Raw genomic sequence first — 23,568 nt, forward strand, 5'->3', positions numbered from 1 at the left:
CGCGTCCACTCGCAGGTTGCCAGAACTACCACCAGGACTCAAGAGGCCGCCATTCAACCGCCAGGATCAACCTGGAGCTCTACGGCCTTCCTACGTTTACTGTCCATGTCTTACTACTTTGACCACGATGGATGTGCTTTGGAAGAACTTTGCCAAATACTTTCTTCACCAATCTCATTGAGGAAAGGCGAACATGCCGGAAAAACTGATGAAGCTGCAGAAACCAACGAGGTGGCCAATCTTCCTTTCAGGATACTCAAGAAACCAGACTATGAAGACTGGGGTGGGGAGGGAGCGGGCTGATATGCGGATGGAGTGTGCTTTACATTTGGAAAAAAATGTGCAATCAGTCACTACTGCGACTGCACAAACTGGGCACTGGACAAAAATGACCCCCATTTGTGTGACTTCATTGAGACAACACGTTACACGACAATGAGCAGGTGAAAGCCATCAGAATGAGCGTGACCACATGACCAACTTGCAAAGATGGGGAGCACCCGAATCTGACCTTGGCGGAGTACTCTTTGACAAGCACACCCTGGGAGACAGCTCCGCATACATGAAAGCTCAAGCCTCAGGGCTAATTCTCCCCAGAGCCATGAGGTGGACTTCCCTGGTCAGCCCAAGCAGTGCATTGCATGTTGGGTTTCCTTTACCTTTTCTATAAGTTGTAACCAAAACATTCACTTAAGTTCTTTGATTTGTACCATTCCTTCTAATAAAGAAATTTGGTACCCAAACAAAAAAAAAAAAAAAAAAAAAAAAAATCTGGGTATCATCTGAACAGAACAAAAGGAGTCATAGGTTGTAGGTTAAACTTATAAACTAGTTTTTGCTAACCATTCTGAGATGTACCATCCTAGAAAATAAAAGACAGTACATTTTTGAAGTAATCATAATGAACAAATAGAGGATGTGAAAGTAATTCAGATTTCTGTGTCACAGTATTGCACCACGGTGAATTTCCTGGGTTTGATGATGCACCATGGTTACATATGATGTTATCACTGGGGAAGCTGGGCAAAAGGTACTTTGCAACTTACGAATACAAACTATTTCGAGATAAGAAGTCATTAAGAAATAAGATTATGGCCGGGCACGGTGGCTCACGCCTGTAATCCCAGCACTTTGGGAGGCCGAGGCGGGTGGATCACGAGGTCAGGAAATCAAGACCATCCTGGCTAACATGGTGAAACCCCGTCTCTACTAAAATTACAAAAAATTAGCCGGGCATGGTGGCGGGCGCCTGTAGTCCCAGCTACTCGGGAGGCTGAGGCAGGAGAATGACGTGAACCCGGGAGGCGGCGCTTGCAGTGAGCTGAGATCCGGCCACTGCACTCCAGCCTGGGTGACAGAGCGAGACTCCGTCTCAAAAAAATAAATAAATAAATAAATAAGATTACAGTGTTTTGTGAATTCCAAGTCCAACAGAGTAGTTTGAGATTGACTCCACCGCAGTGATCATGTTTATTACTCACTCCTGATGAGCTTGGAGCTGAATTATCTTATTTCAAACAAGCAAACTCCACTGCACCTAGTGTTACTCTACTTGCCTTCAATACTGTGCTGCTCTAAACTGACTGTGGCAGCATATTATCCTGTAAAATACTTTAATGTATTTCTTTATTCATGTTCATTTAAATTAAATCAGAACAGAGTGTTCAACTTTTTCGAGGACACACTAAGTTTTAAGAGGGAAAAGGAGTTACGAATAGTGGCTCTGAAATAAACGTAAACTCTCATTTGATTTATAGACATCTCCTGCTTCCATTTAAAGGACTTAGCAGCATGAAAGGATTGTTTAGACGTACTTTGGCTTAAGTGGAAAAAAGTTATGGCTGCAATTGTATAAATCATTTCAAATACTGTTTGATTTTAGCTTTTAAGTGTCTGAGCTTTTCTAAATGTTCTGAGAAAGTCTGGTTCACTTTTCACTCTCCATAAATCAGCAAATATTTCAAAGCTTCCCCAAGACACACAAAAAATACACATGTGAAAAGAATGATTGCATCATCACTAAGTTAGGAATTTGAAGATAATATATGTTAAAGAAAGCAAATAACTGCTTTCTTTTATAATTATTAAATACATACATTACAAATCATGATGTGTGCAAGACACCAAGATAAACTATTCTAGCACATTAATAATCACATATGGTCATGGAAGTTGGGGGCATGAATCACCATGACCGTGCTCAAGCAACTGGCTGTGCGTTATCATGGGGACTCCTGGTGGCCTGGCCAATGGCTTGGGGAGCAGACACTCCCTCAAAACTCACTAATGAAACAATGCTGAAAACACAGATTCCCATTGATTTTAGTCTATTTTTCCTGCTTTGACACATCCTACATGCAACTGATTTTATTCACACATACCATTTTTATCATATCAATTACCCTTTTTTAAAATTCCCCTTTCAAGCTCTACATTATATTATACGACAATAATAATAATAATAATACAAGACATCTGTTTAGTGTTTACTGGGCGCCAGGCATTGGGCTTAAATGCTTTGATTATACATGATTTCAGTTATAGCCCTGTGACTTCGATACCACCATCTTACTGACGAAGATCTCACGCCTAGCTCACCTCCTTCTATAGCACCACTCTCTACAGTATGCCTGAATTATTCATCATGTCTGATTCATCTCACCCTCCTCAGATAAACCACCTCTACTCATGTTGCAACTCCTCCATACAGAGCTTCAGCTTTGTACAACCTGTTTCCACACAAAACTTTCTCACTCCTGTCTTTGTAATTTGAATATGCCACTCTTTATCCTGGACTGTTCTCTTCTCTCAAGCACGCACACTGACACTCTTTCAAACCATAGGTCAAACCAGAAACATTCCAACTAAGGACGTTTGCCTTTTCTATTATTATTTAGCAACAGTTTGAAAGTTCAAGCCATTGAATCAGCTGAGGACAAACAAATGTACAGCTATTGGAAAGGGGCAGCAAAAATATTATTTACAAATGTCGTGAGCAATGTCTATCTAGAAAACCCCAAAATTGTGGCAGGTAAGTATCAAAAATAGAATGTGTTCATTAGAATTTCCAGCCACAAAAATCAACAAATGAAAACAAGTAACTTCTTTATGTATCAATGATAATCAGCTAGAAAAAGGTGGGAGGATCAACATCCCATTCACAGCAACAAAAAACCATAAAACAAATGCGTTTAAAAAGGTGTATGAGGGACTTCTAAGAAGAACATTATAAATATATATGACACTATGCTAGCAATAGGCAGGTAAATTGAACAGTAAAGATTTCCTTTTAAAAATCCATCAACAATCAATTAAAAACTCCACAAATGATTATCCAGCCTGGGCAAGAACACCTGAGATGGAAAGCTGAGAAACAAATCTTGTTGCATATAAAAACCTAGTATCTGACAAAAAAATACCTTTTCAAATCAGTGGTGAAAAGATGAATTATAAGCATGTAGAGACACTAAATCTGGCAGTGACTCACGTCTGTAATCCTAGCACTTTGGGAGGCTAAGGCAAAAGGATCATTTAAGCCCAGGAGTTTGAAAACCAGACTGAGCAATACCGTGAGACCCTGTCTCTACAAAAAACAGTAATAAAAAAAATTAACCAGGCATAGTGGTACATACCTGTAGACCCAGCTACTCAGGAGGCTGAGACGGGAGGACTGCTTGAGCCCAGGATGTAAGGCTGCACTGAGCCATGATTGAGCCCCTGCATTCCAGCCTGGGCAACAGAGTGAGACTGTGTCTTAAAAAAGACAAGAAAAACTAAAGCTGGTTCCAAATGTCATACTTTACATCAAAATAAATTTACATAATTAAATATTTAATGTGAAAAAATCATAAATACTAGAAGAAAATATGGGCAAAATTTAAATAATCTTAGATAAGAAGTTCTCTTTAAGCATAACAGGAAACAGAAAAGTCTAACAGATTTAACTAACACTCTCAACAACATACAAGCAAAACAACAAAATAAAATCTTGTCAATGTTAAAAGTCGTAAAAGAAGATGAAAGAGAAATAACAAAATAGGGGAAATATGTATATCAAGAAGGATAAGTAACATTTTCATAAAAATCAATAGCAAGAGAAAGATCAACATAAACATGGGAAAATAACAAAAATAGGCACTTCACTCCCCATATAGTTGGTAAAAAAAAATAAGGAAAGACAGTGATTTTACTAGTAATACAAGAATTGCAAGCACAAATAAGTTAGCATTTGTGGAGCATCAGATTGGCAAAAATTAAAATCAGCAGTGAGGGCTGTCAAGAGAAAACTACCTAACCTATTGCACAACTTTGCAACGTGTCTGGGAACATACACTTTGCTTACCTTTTAGCCAAGCAGTACACTGTTATGGACTTCTTTTAAGGCTAAAGTAGTCAAGCGCACAAAGAGTTATGCAGACCTTCTATAATAATGAAAAAGGAGCACACAACCTTGAACACGAGTAGGGTCTGGGGCAAGGTTTCAGAGCAAGCAGAGGGAATGTGAATACTAACTTCAACTAGGAGCAGAAGTCACACATGGGGCCTAGGAAGACACACCAGGCGTGATGGGAAGGCCACAGCTTGACACGCAGGTCGGTGGCAAGCAGACCGTCTGCTCAGTGCAAAGTATCCACACATGGTGTCTGACGCACAGTGGTAAAGGTCTTAGGAAAATGTCTGATAAACACAAAAGCACAAAGTTTAAACTACACATCTTAGTTCGGGCTGTTATAACAAAATACCATAGACTGGTTGGCTTAAACAATAGAAGTTATTTCTCATAGTTCTAGAGGCTGGGAAGTGCAAGGATCCAGGCACCAGCAGATCCAGTGTCTGATGAGGGCCTGCTTCCGTGTGGAGTCGGCAGTCTGCTCACTGCATCCTCACATGGTAGGGTGCGGGGAGAGAGAACAAGAGTGAGAGGCAGAGAGAGGGAGAGAGAGAGTGAGAGAGAAGACAGAGAGAGGGAGAGCGCCAGCACGAGCACGCATGCTTCTCCTGTCTCCTCTTCTAAGGCGCTAACCCCCTCGTGAGGGCTCTATCTTCATATCCTAATGATCTCCCAAAGGTCCCACCTCCTCACACCATCCTACTGGGGGTTAGAATTTCACTCATTTTCATTTACTGATTTATGTATGTTTTATCCAGGCAAAGAACACAATTTCTCTTTCTTTCGTGTCCTCCACCGCAGCACTTCCAGGGAGTGCTCTGCAGTGAATGTGAAGTCTGGTTATCAACTCAAAGAACATCTCTTTTAGGATGTAGCTTTTCTGAGGCAAGAGAGTTTGCATTGTCTACCTCCAAGATCATTTAAAGGAGAGGGAAAGTATTTAGGCTCTAGGGAAATGGATTTTATATATCTAGAACTAAAGCCATGATGACAGGAAATTTCTACTCTGAACCCAAGTTAAGTTTAGTCCTGATCCTCCACCTCAGCTGCACTCTCCAGGTAAAAAAGGGCCCCTATGATTACCATAATTTCCAGGAGCCTGGCCTCTTGAATGGTTCACAGAGAACTGCATGGCCACACCACTGGGAGTCAACTGGAGGAGGGTGGGTGTGCAGATGTCTGTGTGCTTCCTCTTCTGATTTTAAAAGGAATACATGCTCATTAGAGAAACATTGGAATATTGTGAAAAACAGGAAAAAGAATGAAACTTCCACCCTTAATCCACAAGTGTGATCAATATTTGCTAATGTTTCAAAGTTTTCTTCGGTCTATTTTCAAAAGACAAAATCACACTATGTACACTTTCCTATCAGTTTTTCACTAAACTTATTTATGAATTCTTTCTAGACACGAATGACTGCATATTATTTCATATGGGCCATATTAGTCAGGCTGTGTGTTACAGTGTGATCACATGAACTCTAAAATCTCCACGTTTGCTCCCTGAGCATACAACATGTCGTCACAGATCAGCAGGCCCGTCTGGCACTATCAGTATTTAGGAACCCATGTTCTCAGGACCTCCACCAACTGGAATGGCACTGACTGCTGAACCAAGGGCAGGAGATGTGGACAACTGTCCAGTAGCTCTCAAAGGCCACAGCCTAGGAATGATACACATCACTTCTGCTCACATTTCTTTGGTCATAGTGAGTCACAAGGCCACAAGTAACTGCAAGGGACATGGAAGTGCAATTCTTCAATGGCTCAGAGATAGGCGAGCTGGATTACTAGTGAGCAGGCCTGGTGACAACCACACGACGTGCCCCAGTTTACCTAGCCATTCCCTGAATGTTGGATTCTTTCCAATGTTTTGTACATGTTATGATCATTGGTCACCAGGCTTTTTTTTAAATTATTATTATTATACTTTAAGTTCTAGAGGGTACATGTGCTAACGTGGGTTTGATATACCATCATGTATACTTGTGCATGTGGGGTGTGCTAGCACCCATCCAACATCGTCAGCACCCATCATTCGTCATTTATATCAGAGATAAACTCCCATATGCAATCCCTCCCCCTTCCTCTCCTGATAGGCCCCGGTGTGTGGTGTTTCCCCTTCCCGAGTCAGTGGATCTCATTGTTCAGTTCCCACCTATGATAAGAACCATGCGATAGTTTGGGTTTTTCTGTTCTTGTGCATAGTTTGCTAAGAACGATGGTTTCCAGCTGCATCCATGGTCCCTACAAAGGACGCAAACTCATCCTTTTTATGGTGCATATATTCCATGGTGTATATGTGCCACATTTTTCTTCATCGCAGTCCTGTCACAGATGGACCATTTGGGTTGATTCCAAGTCTTTACTATGGTGCGCAATAAACATAAGGGTCACCAGGCTTTATTGGATTTCTACTTATTCCTTTAGAACAAATTCTTGAATGTTACATTATTGGCTTAAGGGAAATGTAAACTCTTCAGGTTCTTGGTCCCTCCTTTCAAACAAATTTATCCTTCTGTGAACAAATATAAAATTATCTATCTCAGTGGAGCAATCCTCCTACCTCAGCCTCCCAAGTAGCTGGGACTACAGGCATGCACCAACATGCCCAGCTAAGTTTATTTTTTGTAGAGACAGGGTCTCGCCATGTTGCCCAGGCTGGTCTTGAACTCCTGGGCTCAAACAATCTGCCCACCTTGCCTTCCCAAAGTGCTGGGATTACAGGCGTGAGCCACTGCGCCTGGCCAATGTTGGGATTTTTAAAAAATTGTTCTTCTGTTGTCATTGTTTTATTTGTATGAGCTCTTTATGCAGCAAAATATAAACCATATGTCATAGATGCTACAATTTTAAAAAACCAATTTGTTTGCCAGTAAATTTTATTCATCATGTTTCATGAGAGAAGTTCAAATCTACTACTCTTTGTATTTGTGATTTCTTCCATTTCTTTTAAATTTACCATCCTTCTCTAAATGAAAAAGAGTTATCTGTCTATAGAAGCCTTTTTTAATGGCTTATGTTTTTCCATTTAAATGTTTACTCTATCTGGAATTTACTTCATGACAGTAAAATAGAGTAACAGAAAGAGCTCCAGTCCAAATGTCAGGCAACGTGTGTACTAATTCTGCCCGGAACACCTTAGATAAATGCCTTAATCCTCACTCTATTCTGGCCCCATAGCATTACTCCAAAGTTTGGAAAGCTACGCAAAGCTTCTTAGCTTCAGCACAAAACTGAACGGCCATCCTGGCTTCTGCATTACCCAGAGTATCAGGAACAAATAAAAAGAAAGAAATACTGTACTTCTATTTTGCAAGCTAACATAAAAACTATCTCACTTTCATGCCCTTCTCGTTGACCCTCAGTTTCTCCAGTCTGCCGGGTCTGGGGCTTTCCTCATCCCACTCCCTCGTGCTCGGCTGGGGCTTCCCACCCTCCCTGCACCTGCACTCGCAGTTCCACTGCGATCAGTCTTGAGACCTTCCACCCTGTGGACACCCATGACTATGGCAGCACTGCTCTCCTGCCCGTTCTCTGTATCCACTTTCTGCCCTCATCCTCCCTTTTCTTCTGCTGAGCTTTCTAAAATCCAGTCATCAGCAAAACCACCTGTATTTTCCTCTGCCTTCTTTGAAGGTTCCTTTCACCTTTTTATTCTAAAAGAGACCCGGGTCTCTGCTAAGAATCATACTTCCCTTGCAATGTTTTCATGACACGGCTGGTTTCTCCCCAGGTCCTGCATATGACTGGGTCTGAAGGCAAGTAGGTGTTGGTTCTGGTTTTCACTGCCAGTTCCTTCTCCCTCAGAACACTCCAACTCTCATTTTGCTGACAGTGGACCACAATCCTCTTTACCCTTCACTACTGCAGTCACTAGCAGGAGCGTCAGTCCTCACTCACTCCTTGAGGATTTCTTACTTCTGTTTTACTTCACTCTCACCAATCCTACTCCTGTTAGAATTCTGATGATAGCAATGCCCCAACAGCTAATCTTTCAAATGTTCTGTGTGCCAGAAAGAATAATGCCCTCTCCTCCAAAGATGTCCACATCCGAATCCCCAGAACCTGTGAATATCACCTTATTTGGAAAAAAATGGACTCTGCAGATGTGGTTAAGTTAAAGATCCTGAGGTGAGAAGGTTATCCTGAATTATCTGAGTAGGCCCTAGTAGGAAACACAAGGGTCCTTATAAAAGAAAAGCAAGAAGTGGAAGGAGGCAGAAGGCAATGTGATGAGGGAAGCAGAGAATGCAGCCTGTGGCCCAGAGCCAGGGCACACCGTCCGCCTCATGGAGTGAGAAGAGGCAGGGACTGGATGCTCTTAGGGGCCTCTGGAAGAAGTCAGCCCTGCTGACATCTTCATTCAGCCCCTTAACACCCACTGTGGTCTTCTCCAGAATTCTAAGAATACATTTTTGCTATATTAAGCCACCAAGTTTGTGGTAATTTGTTACAGCAACAATAGGCAACTAATACTCTGGCCTCTCGACTCCTTGACCTTCTCTTCTTTTGTGAGGATGTTCTTGGCCCTAACTCAGCCTCTCACTCCATGGTTACAATCTAGGCCTTGCCGTTACTGTAACCAGAACCCCTTCATAATATCCATTCCAAGCATTCCTTTGCTCAATCATCACACCCTGTCTTTTCAGCTAATTCTCTAGTACCTTATCTCCAGTCCCACCGGGACCTCACAGTCCACTTCCCCAAGTTCACCAGGCCAGAGCTCCCTCATGTGCTCACTGTCCTCTCTGCCTTGTTAAATCCCACAATCAGTTGTCATAGTTGCTCTGAATAACCCTCGGGTCCACGGCCTGCTCTTGGACTATACTCTACAGTCACTTGGCAAAACCACAGCCCTGGTGAAAGCTAGATACCGAGTATGGCCAGGAAAAGCACACAACCGTCCCCACAGCCCTCTTTTCAAACCACCGGCACCAACCCCACTTGGGCCCTTAACGTGGTCTGCAATCACAACTCACATCTCCACTCCACCATCTCTCCCACTCTCCTTTCTACCTGCTCCTCTCTCCTCAAAGGTCAGCAACACTGCCCCATGTGCACGCTCAGCTGGTGCCCTGATTCCAACTGACAGAGCAAAGCCCCGGAAAAGGACTTCCACAACTGCATCTACCCACTGCCTGCATCTTTGTTCACACACTCTAAAGACGGTTAGGCTGTAATCTCGGGGTCTACGGGCTAACCTCTCCACCTGTACAAAAATCCTTTCCCCTTGTCTATTCTCCCCTACATCACTGGCTTTTCAGTCTTACTAGATCTTTCCCATTCACTTACACATGTTATTCACCTCATTAAAAATCCAAATGAAATCAGTCAAGCAAAAAAACAAAAACAACCTCCCTTTATCCCTACATCTCTTCCAAGTCCAATTTTTCTCCTCTTGCAGGAAAACACCAGAAGTGCCTCTACTCACTGCCTCCAATTCTTCTCCCTCACTTTTCTTGATACCAACTCCATTTAGCCTTTGTCCCACCAACCACTCAACTGATAATGTTTTTATCCAGGTCAATAACGACCTTCACCTTGCTAAATCCAATAGTTGTTTCTCAGTTCTCAGCTCTTCTGCCCTAAGGGTACCATTTGATACAATCACTCCCTCACTCTGCCTTGAAACATTTTCTTCAGTTGGTTCCAAGACATCACCCTCTTTTTCCTCCTACCTCATTGGGGTCTCCCTCTCAATTCCCCCCCCCCCTTTTTTTTGGCTCCTCCTCACTGTCCAGCCCTCTAAATGTCGGAATGCCCCAAGCCTCATCTTTTAGACAGATTGTTCCCATTTACATTTACTCTTGGGGTTGATCTCACCCAGTTCCATGGCTTTCTGATACAATCTGTGTGGGGATGACTCCAAATGGGTATCACCAGCGCAGACCCTCTGAACTTGTACATCCAACTGCCTATGTGACATCTTTTCTGGTTTGTTTAGTAGACATCTTAAACTTAGTATTTCCTGAACTGATCTCCTGCTCTCCCTTAAGACCTACATTTCCCATAGTCTTCATAGTCCTCTCCATCTTTTTTTTTTTTTTTTTTGAGGCAGGGTCTTGCCCAGGCTGGAATGCACTGGTGCAATCATAGCTCATTGTGGCCTTAAAACCTTGATTTCCTGGATTCAAGTGATCCTCCCACCTCAGCTTCCCAAGTAGCTGGGACTACAGGTGTGTGGCACCATGCCCAGATAATTTTTTAGTCTGTGTTGCCCAGGCTGGTCTTGAATGCGTGGACTCAAGCAATCCTCTCGTCTTGGCCTCCCAAGGTGCCAGGATTACAGGTGTGAGCCACTGTGTCTGGCCGTCTTCTCTATCTTAGTGGCAATGCCATTCTTTGGGTGCTCAGATCAAAACCCTTGCAGTAATTTTCAACCCACTTCTTTCTCTTTCATCCCACCTTCAATCTGTCAGTCCTCTGCTTGAAACCCTCCTATTTCATCCACATTAGAGAAAACTTACACAAAGAGGACATTCAAATGGCCTCTAAACATATGAAGAAGCACCCAGTATCATTAGTCATAAGAAAAGTGCAAATTAAAACCACAATGAGATCATTCTCCATGCTCCAGAATGGCTGAAGTAAAAACGATTGATAACATCCTTTTAATTATAACAGGAGAGGATGAAGCAAATATCCACATATTGCCAGTTGGAATGTAACTCATGATAATCACTTTGAAAAACTAGCAATAGCTATAATAAAACTAAACAAAAATGTCCCCATTTCACTCAGCAAAAAATGAATCTTTATGTCCACCAAAAACCACATACAGGAGAATTCACAGGAACTTTATTCATAAAAGCCCCACACTGGAAATAAATGTCCATCAATAGTGGAACAGATAAATAAGTTGTGGCATACTGGACTGGAAAATACCACAAAGCAATGAAAAGGAACAGATTACTAAAACATGCAACAAGACAGTGGATCTCACAGACACGTTGTATGAAAGTCATGTATGATGCCACCAATGTGAAGTTCAAAACAGGCAAAACTAGTGGTTAACTTGTAGGGAAGGCGTATTGATTGAAAGCGGGTCACAAGAGCCTTCTGGATAACTGCAGATGGATATATTTTGATCTGGGTGGTGGTTCCACAGGCAAACATATTTCCAGAAGTTCATGGAGCTATAAATTAGGATTTGTGCATTTTATGTACATTATATCTCAGTAAAAATGTAAAAAATTCTTCAATAAACATTTATTGGGTACATACTCTAAGTAACTAACTGTTGAGGGCCCTGGGAAAACAACAGACAAACCAGAAATGAGCCATGCTTTTCTGAGGTTCACTCCAGTTGGGAAGATAGAAATGAATCAAATGGCATCGATACATTACAAATTGGGGTGACCCATCTTAAGGAAAGGATCCCAGCCCTGGGAGACTGTGTAACAGGCTGGCCAGGTCTGCAGAAGTGATGGTTCAAGCAGAAGGCAAAGGGAGCAGAAGGAGAGTACTCCAGGCAGCAGGAACAAGTGCCAAGTCTCCAGTGCCAAAGGAAGCAGGGTGTGTCCTGCTGGAGGAAGCTTGGGTGACCAGACCACGCAGGAACTTGCGGGTGGGCAAAGGAGTCTGGCCTTTAGCTTAAGAGCAATGGAAGCCATTACGGGTTTTAAGGGAAGGGATGTCATACTCAAATCTGTATTCAGAAAAGACCTCACTAATGCTGTGTGGATTTGAGAGTGGTACAGCGGATACTTCCTAGGACGCTCATTAGGGGAAGACTGTGAGTCCAGTCTAGAGCTGCTCTACCCATGAGAAAAGGCAAGAAGAATACTAAGAGAAGGAAGTGACCGAGAACTGTAGATTTTATGTCTTTAAATTTATGTTGAACCGAGGTAATTCATCTTCAAATCAGTGTGAGATGCAGTGCCCCAGGCTGCCTCCAGGGAAAGGGACCTAAGGAGGAGGGAGACTGTACTGTCAAGCTTTTGACACGCTGTGAATTTTTAATCATGCATATATATTACTTACTCAACATATAATTAAAATTAAAAATTAACGACACTCAACTGGCACCTTCCTTATATTGCTAATGCTGCCTTGACTCCCTGTTGCTGATAAGGCATAAAGGTAAAGGGGCATCACAATGGTGCCTGTGTCTGGCTCTCATTCCTTGTGAATAAGAACGTGACTTACCTCGACAATCACCAGAGAAAAGGCTTCCTGAAATAGAAACAGCCTAAACCTAAATGACACATGTGCATCCTTTAAGATACAAAAGTTTACCTGGTAAAGAAACAGCTTCTACTAATAGCCTGGACTGTTAGTTCCTTCTGTCTAGCCTATGTCAAATTGCAGGCCGAGAAGAGAAAAAAGGGCAGCAGTATTTATGAAAACCAAGACAAAAATGAAAGTTGTGATTTGGCTCAAAGGACTATATTAAAAAAACAACCTGGGTAGTCATAATTTCCTCATGTTTTAAGTCACTGAAATCTAGAGCCGCAGCTGTCCCACAAACTGAAACCATATAAATTTTTAGAAAATGAGTCAATCATGAGATTAAAGTTTCAATTTATAACACTTCTGTGTTTTAGTTACAGAGTCATAAATAAACCTAGCATGACACAGAAAGTAAATATTTTTTCAGTTGTTTATGCAGGCAAAGAGGAAAGAAATTTAACATGCAATTAACCACTTAGGTGTTTCTAGATATGCACCATATGGTCTTTCTTCGTATTTAAGATAAAACAAAATAAATATTGTTTTCTTTAACCTAACATTTGCTTAGCAACATCAAATATTCCAAGCTAGCTCAGCCCAGGCACTAACTCCACCTCATGGAAGAGATTTTCCATTTGCAGGAGAGCTGGGGCATAAGAATAGGAGGAAACTTGTTCCTCAGGGTGAAAAAAAAAAAAAAATAGGAAGAATAAGCATTTTTACCAAATAGTTTAAGTTGAACATTCTCTGGAGAGAGAGTAGTAAACATTTAACCCTCCTGGGGCTCCAGTCCTATTGTTTAATAGACAATATATTTGCTTATACATTTAAAAAAAGACCCTTATGCCATCCTTTCAACCAACACATCTGAACAAGTGTGAGATAAAAATAACCAAGGTCTAAAGCAACCCTAAGATTTCTATATAAGGACTCCCCATATGACCACGGTTACTTACCAGCCTTAGTTTAAAATAACTAATGGGAAAATCTAATTAACATTTTAATCTAGATAGAAACCACTTAATGGATAATTATTTTCTTATCTTTGTGTCTTATCAACTATTCTAAAATTAAAGGTTTTAAAGTAAAATCATTATATACCTGATGCTACATGAGGTAAATACATGGTGATACACTTTGATATTAACAACTGAAATAAAATTATAAAGTCACCCATGAACAGCTTTAAGATACACAGTTAAAATTCGTAACATAAAAACGTTTGAGAAGCTGAGACAGGAGGACCACTTGAGGCCAGCAGTTTAAGACTAGCCTGTGAAACACAGTGAAATCTCATTTCTACCAAAAAAAAAAAAAGCTGGGAGTGGGGTGTGGTGATGAGTGCCTGTAGTCCTAGCTACCCGGGAAGCCGAGACAGGAGGTTCACTTGAGTCTTGAGGTTAAGGCTGCAACGAGCCATAATCGTGTCAATGCACTCTAGCCTAAGTGATGGGGCAAGACCCTGTCTCATATATACACACACACACACACACACACATAATTTTTAATATGCTTGAGTATTTAAATGTCACCTATCTTCATATATATGTGTATGTGTATATATATATGTGTATGTATATATATATACACATATATGCTCTATATATCAAACAAAGAGGCTCTTAAAAATTGACTATCAGCCAGATGCAGTGGGTCATGCCTGTAATTCCAGCACTTTGGGAGGCCGAGGTGGGTGGATAACTTGAGGCCAGTAGTTCAAGACCAGCCTGGCCAATATGGCAAAATCACATATCTACCAAAAATACAAAATTATCAGGGCAGTGGTGCACGCCTGTAATCCCAGCTACTGGAGAGGCTGAGGCATAAGAATTGCTTGAACCCGGGAGGCAGAGGCTGCAGTGAGCTGGGACTGCTCCACTGCACTCCAGCTTGGGCAACAGAGCAAGACTCCATCTCAAAAACTACCAAACAAACAAAAATTGACTATCAAGGGAATGAGAGAACAGCAAAAAAAGAAACTCTAGTAGTAATAATGTATTAAAGCATTAACACCGAAATTGTGTATAACAATACCATTTTCTCATGGTAGGTTTTAAATTTTCTTCTTTTGGGACTATTAAAAAAAAAAAAAAAAAAAACAACTCCATACAGTAAATGTAACAGTACTCTCAAAATCTCTCTGCCCTCTTCCATCATATTGATTTCATCTCCCTCTTCTCATCTTTCCACATGGTTAAGAGGCATGTTTGAAAGTTAGTCTGGATGAGCACACTATGTAAACAATAGGGTTCGCCACTAGCTGCACCCCATCTCCCAGCTGGCACAGTGGCTACTTTCCTCTGCATACATAATCGTGGTAACAGCAGTGTCAGCTTAAGGATCTGCTCTAGAAATCAAGCAATTTTAACATGGGAAGCCCTCAAATTACACATAAGTTATACGCTAAGAGTTCATTCATTATTCTGTTACTTGGGAACTCAGAACACACATCCAAAACAAATGTTCTATAAGTGATGTTTCAAGCGACTATACAGCCAGTGTAACCCTAAAATAATAGAAAGGAGCAGAGCATTATACTGTTGTGATTGTAGCAGTAGAAACTGAAAATAAAAAGATGTTTAAAACTTTGGGTTTTGCTGGTACTTGAGAAAAGGTTGTTCCAATGAGAACATCATGCCAACCACACTGGCTGACCCAGTCTGTGCCCTTTGATGGACATACCTCTGGGTAATCTCCTCGATTTCCCCTCATCCTACACAGAAACTCTCCCTGTTCCCTGTTGCCCATTCCCACAGTTAGTACCCTCACTAGACTAATGACTCCCAAATCTGCAGAGCTCCCACCCTGCTCTGTCTCCTGGGCAGTGGACCCACTGGCCCAACACTGTTCATCTCCACTTGGATATTCTACAGTCACATCAAATGAAACTCATCACCTATGCACTCCGCACTGCATAAAGCAGCTACCACCCCTCCTGTGCTCCGTGTTTCTGAACATCATCCCCACCCCCACGGATGGCTCATTTTATTAAACCTGGGTGTCATTCCCACTCCTTCCCTTTTATCACCACCTCCCAAACTAGCACGCACCAGACACCCAGGTCTGTCTGCTGGCTGCCGTGAACCCTTAAAGCACTCCTCTATTCTGCCTGGTCATCTTGTTTCTTTAGCCTCCAGGAATGCTTGCTGATGCACAACAAACAGGTGTAGGTTGCCAGGTCATCAGGGGTGAGGAAGAATGCAACAACACAAAAGGCACCTTTTTCTCATGAATGTTTCGGGGAAGGAGCATCCCTCTGGAAATTAAAAATGAGGATCCCAATATAGTCTTAGTATTAGTTGTATATGCATCAGAATGTCTCAGTCTTTTCATCTTCTACGCTCAGTCTCTCTGCTCACAACTCAAAGCAATTCGATAGGCTTGAGAACTATTTTGCTTAATAATGAGATGTTTGACAGGACAGTCAGATACAATGATGAATTGGTTAGCAAACACACATCTAAAAGGCTATTTCGAATACAGGCTCCATGAGAGCAAGGATTCTGGTCTGCTTTGTTTACTGTTATGTCCATTGCTTAGACCATGTGGTAGCATGCAGTAGGCACTTAATAAAAATATAACACATAAATATACATTATATCAATTATTAAAAATTTATAATTATCTATTACAATATAAATACAAAAAGCAAATTATTGTACAACTATTTTCATTGGGATTTGAAATCGTTTTCTTTATGCTAAAAAACAAAAGTGTGTTTGCTCTTTGGTGTGTCTGGCTAAATTCAGCACAATTTTTGGCAGTTTTTTTCTAAAAACAGTTTGCTACAGATAGAAATATATATCACTTGTACATAATTAGACTTAATAGAATTTAGTCTGAACAGAAACCAGTCTCCAGTAGCAGCAGCCTTTCTCAACTAACACATCTTGAGTATACTGCAGCAAATCAGGTGTATCTAATTATGTCCCCAATAAGCCTGCAGCACACACCTACTCAAAAAGATGGAGAGGTAACCAATGTGCATAGATTATATAACTCCCCTGAGATAGTCTAGATATGTGTCTAGGCCCAAATCTCATGTCAAATTGTAATCCACAACGCTGGAGGTAGGGCCTGGTAGGAGGCGACTGGATCATTGGGGTGAATCCTCATGGTTTAACACCATCCCCGTTGGTGCTGTCGACACAATAGTGAGTTCTTGTAAGATCTGGTTGTTTAAATGTGGCACCTATCCCCTCTCTCTCTCGCTCCTGCTGCCATCGTGTGAGACACCACTCTCTCCCTTTGCCTTCTGCCATGACTGTAAATTTCCTGAGGCCTTCCCATAAGCTGAGCAGATGCCAGTGCTATGCTTCCTGTACAGCCTGCAAAAACCATGAGCAAATTAAACCTCTTTTCCTTATACATTACCCAGTCTCAGGTATTTATTTGTAGCAATGCAAGAATGGATTAATACATCTCATACATCCCTCATCCCCTCTCTAGGGTAAATTAGAATTTTTTTCTGGTTTTTTTTTTTTTTTTTTTGAGACAGAGTCTTGCTCTGTCACCCAAGCTGGAGTGCAGTGGTGTGATTTCGGCTCACTGCAACTGCCACCTCCCAGGTTCAAATGATTCTCCTGCCTCAGCCTCCCCAGTAGCTGAGACTACAGGCACATGCCCCCCCCCCCAGCTAATTTTTTTTTTTTTTTTTTTTTTGTATTTTAGTAGAGACAGGGTTTCACCATGTTGCCCAGGCTGGTTTCAAACTCCTAAGCTCAGGCAATCCGCCCACCTTGGCCTCCCAAAGTGCTAGGAATACAGGCATGAGCCACTGCACCCAGGCAAATTAGAATAAGTTTGTTTCTTTGTTTTTTTGTTTTGAGACGGAGTCTCACTCTGCCACCCAGACTGGACTGCAGTGGTGTGATCTGGGCTCACTGCAAGCTTCGCCTCCTGGGTTCACGCCGTTTTCCTGCCTCAGCCTCCCGAGTAGCTAGGACTACAGGCACCAGCCACCACACCCGGCTAATTTTTTGTATGTTAAGTAGAGACGGGGTTTCACCGTATTAGCCAGGATGGTCTGGATCTCCTGACCTCATGATCTGCCCACCTCGGCCTCCCAAAGTGCTTGGATTACAGGCGTGAGCCACTGAGCCCAGCCTAGAATAATTTTTAACTAACGCTAACACAGTGCCACTATAATATGCCAGTTTGTTGCTGGATGCAAAAATAAAACCCTAAACGTGAAGTGAATCCTATTCACAAGAAACATGTCTTCTTTTCATATTCTTTGTTGGTGTCTGTTCTAACAAGAAGGACCAAATATCAACATATCCTTGCATCCCAGTAGCTGCTTTCCTAAAATAACTTTTTCATTCTAGCTTTGAACAACTTTTATGCCATCAAGATGGTGAATTTTAAATTGAGTTGTGAAGAAAGACAATTTTCTTAGACGTATTATTATATGTTCACGTCAATACTTACAGTGCTCAGAACTTTCTTATTCTGTTTTCAATTTGAGGTTGCTAAAGAGCAAAAAGGAGGCTCACTGGTGGCAAGATTTATTCAGAGAACGCTGTCGCTCTGAGAACAGCTGTGCTGGAGACACAGCTTCACCACCCAAACCCACAAGCCTACCAAATTAGGTCAAAACACTAAAGTACAACTGCATTATTAACAGAGCTTCAAAACCTAGAGTCAGCTGTTCATGTTTTGTACTTGAAAAATACACATTAGAACAGAGCCAGAGGATCAAAGGCTAGAAGTTTCATCCCAGAGCTTCCCGGACACAACTGTATCTCAAATGTGTCAGAGAGGAGGGTGAAAAGGTAAAATCACAAACCTACAATGCTACAAAAATTAAAATACACATTTTCTATTTTCTGAATTAAAAATAGGAGAGATACACAATCACTTAGGAAAAATATTCTGAGAAGAGACAGTCATGAATATAAAAAACACAACAACACAACGCTGTTCTCTAAATGGAAGAGAAGTGGTGGTAACAGCAGAAGGCGAGTCTGTTGGTACATGTTGTACTATTGCCCTCTATTCACAAATAAGTAGAAACTTTTGGATTTCCAGCATCAAACTACTGTTAGATGGAATAGCAAGTAAGTACAAATTAGCCTATACTTTATACAGAGTGACTCAGCATGCACACAAATATCAATAAATTGCCAACACTAGAAGGCTACTTATTGACTTGTACAGAAAGCATCATTATTTAACATGGAGTATCTGTGGAACTGCCCTATTAAATAGTTACAGTCATGTAAATGCAATTTTCCAAAGTATGACCTACAAAAGCTAGTGCCTAGAAATTATCCATGATGACTTCCAGGGTTAATACATTTGAGGACAGAGACTCATAATGTTTGTTAGCATATCACAGACTCCAAGTGGTTCCTCAGTAGAGAAGCCAGCTCGATGTTGTTTAAACCAGTGAGGGATAGCATTAGGAGATATACCTAATGTAAATGACGAGTTAATGGGTGCAGCACACCAACATAGCACATGTATACGTATGTAACAAACCTGCACGCTGTGCACATGTACCCTAGAACTTAAAGTACAATAAAAAAAAGTATTGCCCAAAGATAATTAATGCTACACTTTATTCCCAAGATGAGTTACTAATGCACTTAAAGAAGTGCTAATATAGACACATGCAAAATCACTGTCTAAAAGTTTATATCAGATTATGTACCTATATTTTTATCAACTCTATAAGCATTATAAATACTCTGTTGCTTATATTTTCCTTTTCTCATTGTTTAATTTGGGGGAATAAAAGGATTCATTTCAGAGAAACAATTTCTGGAGACAAGTTTACAGGAGGACACTGTCACTCTTTAGCCTGCATGGGAAGACGCTACAAAGTCATCTTCTATCCGATATGGAAGTTGAAAGCCTTGCGGTCGTCCCATTCCCGTGGATATTGCTCATCATCCCAACCCATACATCCAGTCACCCCCGCTGCACTGATTATGCCTTCTGCACTGTTCTCAGGTCCGTTTCAATCTTCCACTCCCCACAGTCACTGTCCTAGTTTAAGCCACCAGTAGCTTTGCCAAGGTTCGTTGTTCTTGGCATACGCCATACCTTGTAGCCCAAATCACCTTTTAATCCTTGGAAGTGTTTTCTATCCACCAAGACTATATGTCCACTATTAGTAGAAAGAATGACAAAGTCATCAACCATGTACCCACCAATCAGTTTAAGAAAATATTTCTAAGACTCCTGTGAACCCACTCCTATGAACTCTGTGCTTGTAATTCCCTCACTTTTCTTTATAGTCTAATTACATATGTATTTGACAATGTACTGCTTAGTTTTGCATCACTCTGAACTTCATATAAATGCACTGGTTTGATTCATCTGGTATTCATTTATTTCACTTTACCTTATGCTTGTTAGGCTCATCAACTGTGGCCCTCAATTTCCAAAGCTGAACAGTATTCCAGCTGTATCAACAAATTGTTTATCCATTTCTTTGATGACAATCACTTGGGTTCTTCTCAGAATCCTCCCCCTCACCCTTTTTTTTTTAACTACTTACAAACAGTGCTGTTATAAACCCTCCTATTTTTCATGCCTGGTACAGAAAAGTACACCTGGTAGAGAAAGTACGATATTTTTTTTCCAGGTTATATTAGGAATTGAATGGCTGGGTCCCAGGGTAGTCCATATTCAGATTTCACAGATCTGTTTTGCAAAGTGGTTATACCAATTTGCTCTCCTACCTGCAGCGTATAAGAGTTCCTGTGACTCCACATCCTTGCCAACATCTGGTACTGTCAATTGTTTTATTTTTTGCCAAACAAGTGATAGTAAAATATTTTAGGAGTATTGTAATGTGGTTTTAATGTGCATTCCCTGTTAATATTTAAGTTATTTTATGTCATTTTTTGCATATCCATGTCTTTTGCTCAAAGTAATTTTAAAATATATCTTTTTCCAATGGATGGGCACGGTGGCTCACACCTGTGATCCTAGCACTTTAGGAGGCTGAAGTGGGCAGATAACTTGAAGTCAGGAGTTCAAGACCAGCCTGGCCAACATGGTGAAACCCTGTCTCTACTAAAAAATTAGCCAGGCATGGTGGCGGGGGCCTGTAATCCCAGCTACTCAGGAGGCTGAGGTGAGAGAATCGCTTGAACCCAGGAGGCGAAGGTTGCAGTGAGCTGAGACTGTACCATTGCACTCCAGCCTGGGCAACAGAGCAAGACTCCATCTAAAGGGGGGGGGGGAAGTAAAGTTTTATGTGCTTTTTAAGTTTAAATATTGAATTTGTCAGTCTTTTGCTTTATGTTTAATGGCTTTTCCATTGTATATAGAAGATCCCCAACTTACTTAAGAATTTTTAACTTTAAGATTTTCCAGCTCCACAATGGTGTGAAAGCAATATGCATTCAGTAGAAACTGTACTTTGGGCGCCTGACAACCATTTTGTTTTTCACTTTCAGTACAGTATTCAATAAATTACGTGAGATATTCAACACTTTATTATGAAATAGACTTTGTGTTAGATGAGTTTGCCCAACTGTAGGCTAATATAAGCATTCTGAGCACATTTAAGGTAGGCTAAGCTACGCTATGACATTCAGCAGTGCAGGGGTATTAAATGTATTTTTGACTTAATGATAGTTTCAACTTACAATGGGTTTTTGGGACTTAACCGCGTCGTAAGTTGAGAGGCATCTGTATAAAATGTAAGATACTCAGAGTGGGTATAAAAAACACCATCAAGGCCAGGCACGGTGGCTCATGCCTATCATCCTCAGCCTTGGGAGGCCAAGGCAGGTGGATTATCTGAGGTCGGGAGTTCGAGACCAGCCTGGCCAACATGGTGAAACCTTGTCTCTACTAAAAATACAAAAATTAGCTGGGTGTGGTGGCACACACCTGTAATCCCAGCTACTCAGGAGGCTGAGAAAGGAGAATTGCTTGAACCCAGGAGGCAGAGGTTGCGGGGAGCCAATATTGCGCCATTGCACTCTAGCCTAGGAGTCAGAGCAAGACTCTATCTCAAAACAACAACTATCAAAAAGAAAAAATTCTTTTGTATTATCTTCTAAAATTTAAAGCTTTACTTTCCACATCTTGGTCTTTAACTCTATTTTTTGTGTGCAGTGTGATAGAGAGGTGCATTTTTTTTCCATATAGATGATCAATCACTACAACACCATTTTAAAAAATTGTTCCTCCTTCACCCAATGATCTACAGTGTCACTCAACCTATATTCGAGAGTCTGTTAATTTGCTGAGTCTGCCTTTGGGCTCTTGCTCCTGTTCCACTACGATCTGTGCAGCCCCACGCCAGTGTTAGACTGTCTTCATTCCTGCAGCTTTATCTGAATCCTGAGTGGTCAAGTCCACCAACTTGCTCTTGGGAATGTTATATATGTTTGATGAATGAATTGACAAACAAATGAAGAAATGCAGAAGTTTCTAAGTAGGAAGAGTAGGCTATTTGTACAAATCTAAACAAACTCTCAGACACTTTTTTTAAAAGGCAAGCCTTAAAATAATGTTTTTTTTTTCCTCTAAACATAGCTATGCTTCTTTTAAAGACCTCTTAAAACAGTTTACACAAAGAGCTGGCGATGGCTACCGAAAATGAATTGTGGAGCTAATCCCAGTAAAGAGATACATCTTTCTATTTTCTCAAAAGGAAATAGGACAAGGCACATGGACTTAGCATCAGTCTTCCTTTCAAATTAAGTGATTTATGGATTGTTGATTCAGAATTTGCTTGCCACTAATACTTCATCTTAGTATGTTACATGACTACAGAGAAGAAATCTGGATGGTAAGGAAGTTGAGTTTTCTTTTAAAGAGAGACAGTGACTTTATTACAAGACCTATGATAAAAAAGGGCAGAGGGCAAGCAACTCACTCAAATTGAAGTTTTGCAGCTTTGGCAAGCATCTCAGTTTTCCTAATGTTAGTCTTCCTAGGACTTTACTACTTACTGGTCATGAAGTTGAACTCATATCCACAAAGAGTATAAGATGAGAACAAAAACATACAAGCCCAAAAGCAGGTGAATCAGGCAATGCTCTGTGAACTCGAAAATGCTAGTAAAATCTAGGCAATTGCTATTATTTATTCCATGAATAAATAGTTACATTATTCTTATCACTATAAATTTTCACTAATACAGATAATCAAGAGCTTGGCAGTAGAAAGTATTAGAACAGTAAATTACATGTAAGATTAAAAACAGTTAGTATGACTGACATTATATACCTGTAGCAGATAATTAAGGTTCTAAGCCAATCGAAAACTAATGACAAGAGGTATTATGAAGATAAAATATCCTGTTGCTTCACTTGTCTGGTAAATATGATCTTTTCCCATGCATATTTGAGCATTACGACCTGAAGATTTAGTGGACAGTTGTAGTTTATTGATTAACTTAACCTCTTAGCACAACGAATTCTGCTATCCAATCTTACAGCAAATACAACCATTTGACATTTATTCTGCTTTTTACAGTTTACAAAACACTTTCAAGTTAGCTCTCTTCCTGTTAGACCAACTAGGCTAGAAGGACATAAACCTGAACCTACTGGTAGTTATCAAACCATTTGGTCTGGGGAGACTGCCAGAGAATGAAAGGAACCAGAAAAACACAGAGCTGAGAAGTGGAAAGAGAGAGAAACATTTCTAACAATACTGTGGGAGACCTACATCCAACTTACTTGAAACACCCCTATGTCCCTGCACCTTTCAGTTATAAGACTCAATATATTCCCTTTTCTGTTTAAGTCCGTGTGAGCTGCGTTTCTATCACTTGCACCTGAGAAAGGCCTGGGTGACGTGAAGTCAGTCACATAACTGCACCGAGAATCACGTGTTAACGGCACTAGGAGTCACAGTGTTCAGCTGCTCCTTAGAGGAACCTTTGAGTGATGAAAAAAGCCTGTTTGTTTTGAACCCCAACACAATCACTTAACTACCCAGATGATCTCGGACAGGACATAATAGTGTGTATGTGCCTCCAAATCAGCTCCAAATACTAGGATATTATTTAATGCATAAGGTTATTT

General features: G+C 40.9%; 1 protein-coding gene across 2 annotated transcripts in view; it reads right to left on the bottom strand.

Annotated features, from left to right (window-relative positions):
• Positions 1-23,568, bottom strand: part of MIPEP (mitochondrial intermediate peptidase) — a 224,544-nt gene that overhangs the window by 112,336 nt on the left and 88,640 nt on the right. The window lies entirely within an intron of this gene.

The sequence above is a fragment of the Rhinopithecus bieti genome, unplaced genomic scaffold (assembly GCF_001698545.2).
Source record: "Rhinopithecus bieti isolate Rb0 unplaced genomic scaffold, ASM169854v2 scaffold_8350, whole genome shotgun sequence".
NCBI lineage: Eukaryota > Metazoa > Chordata > Mammalia > Primates > Cercopithecidae > Rhinopithecus > Rhinopithecus bieti.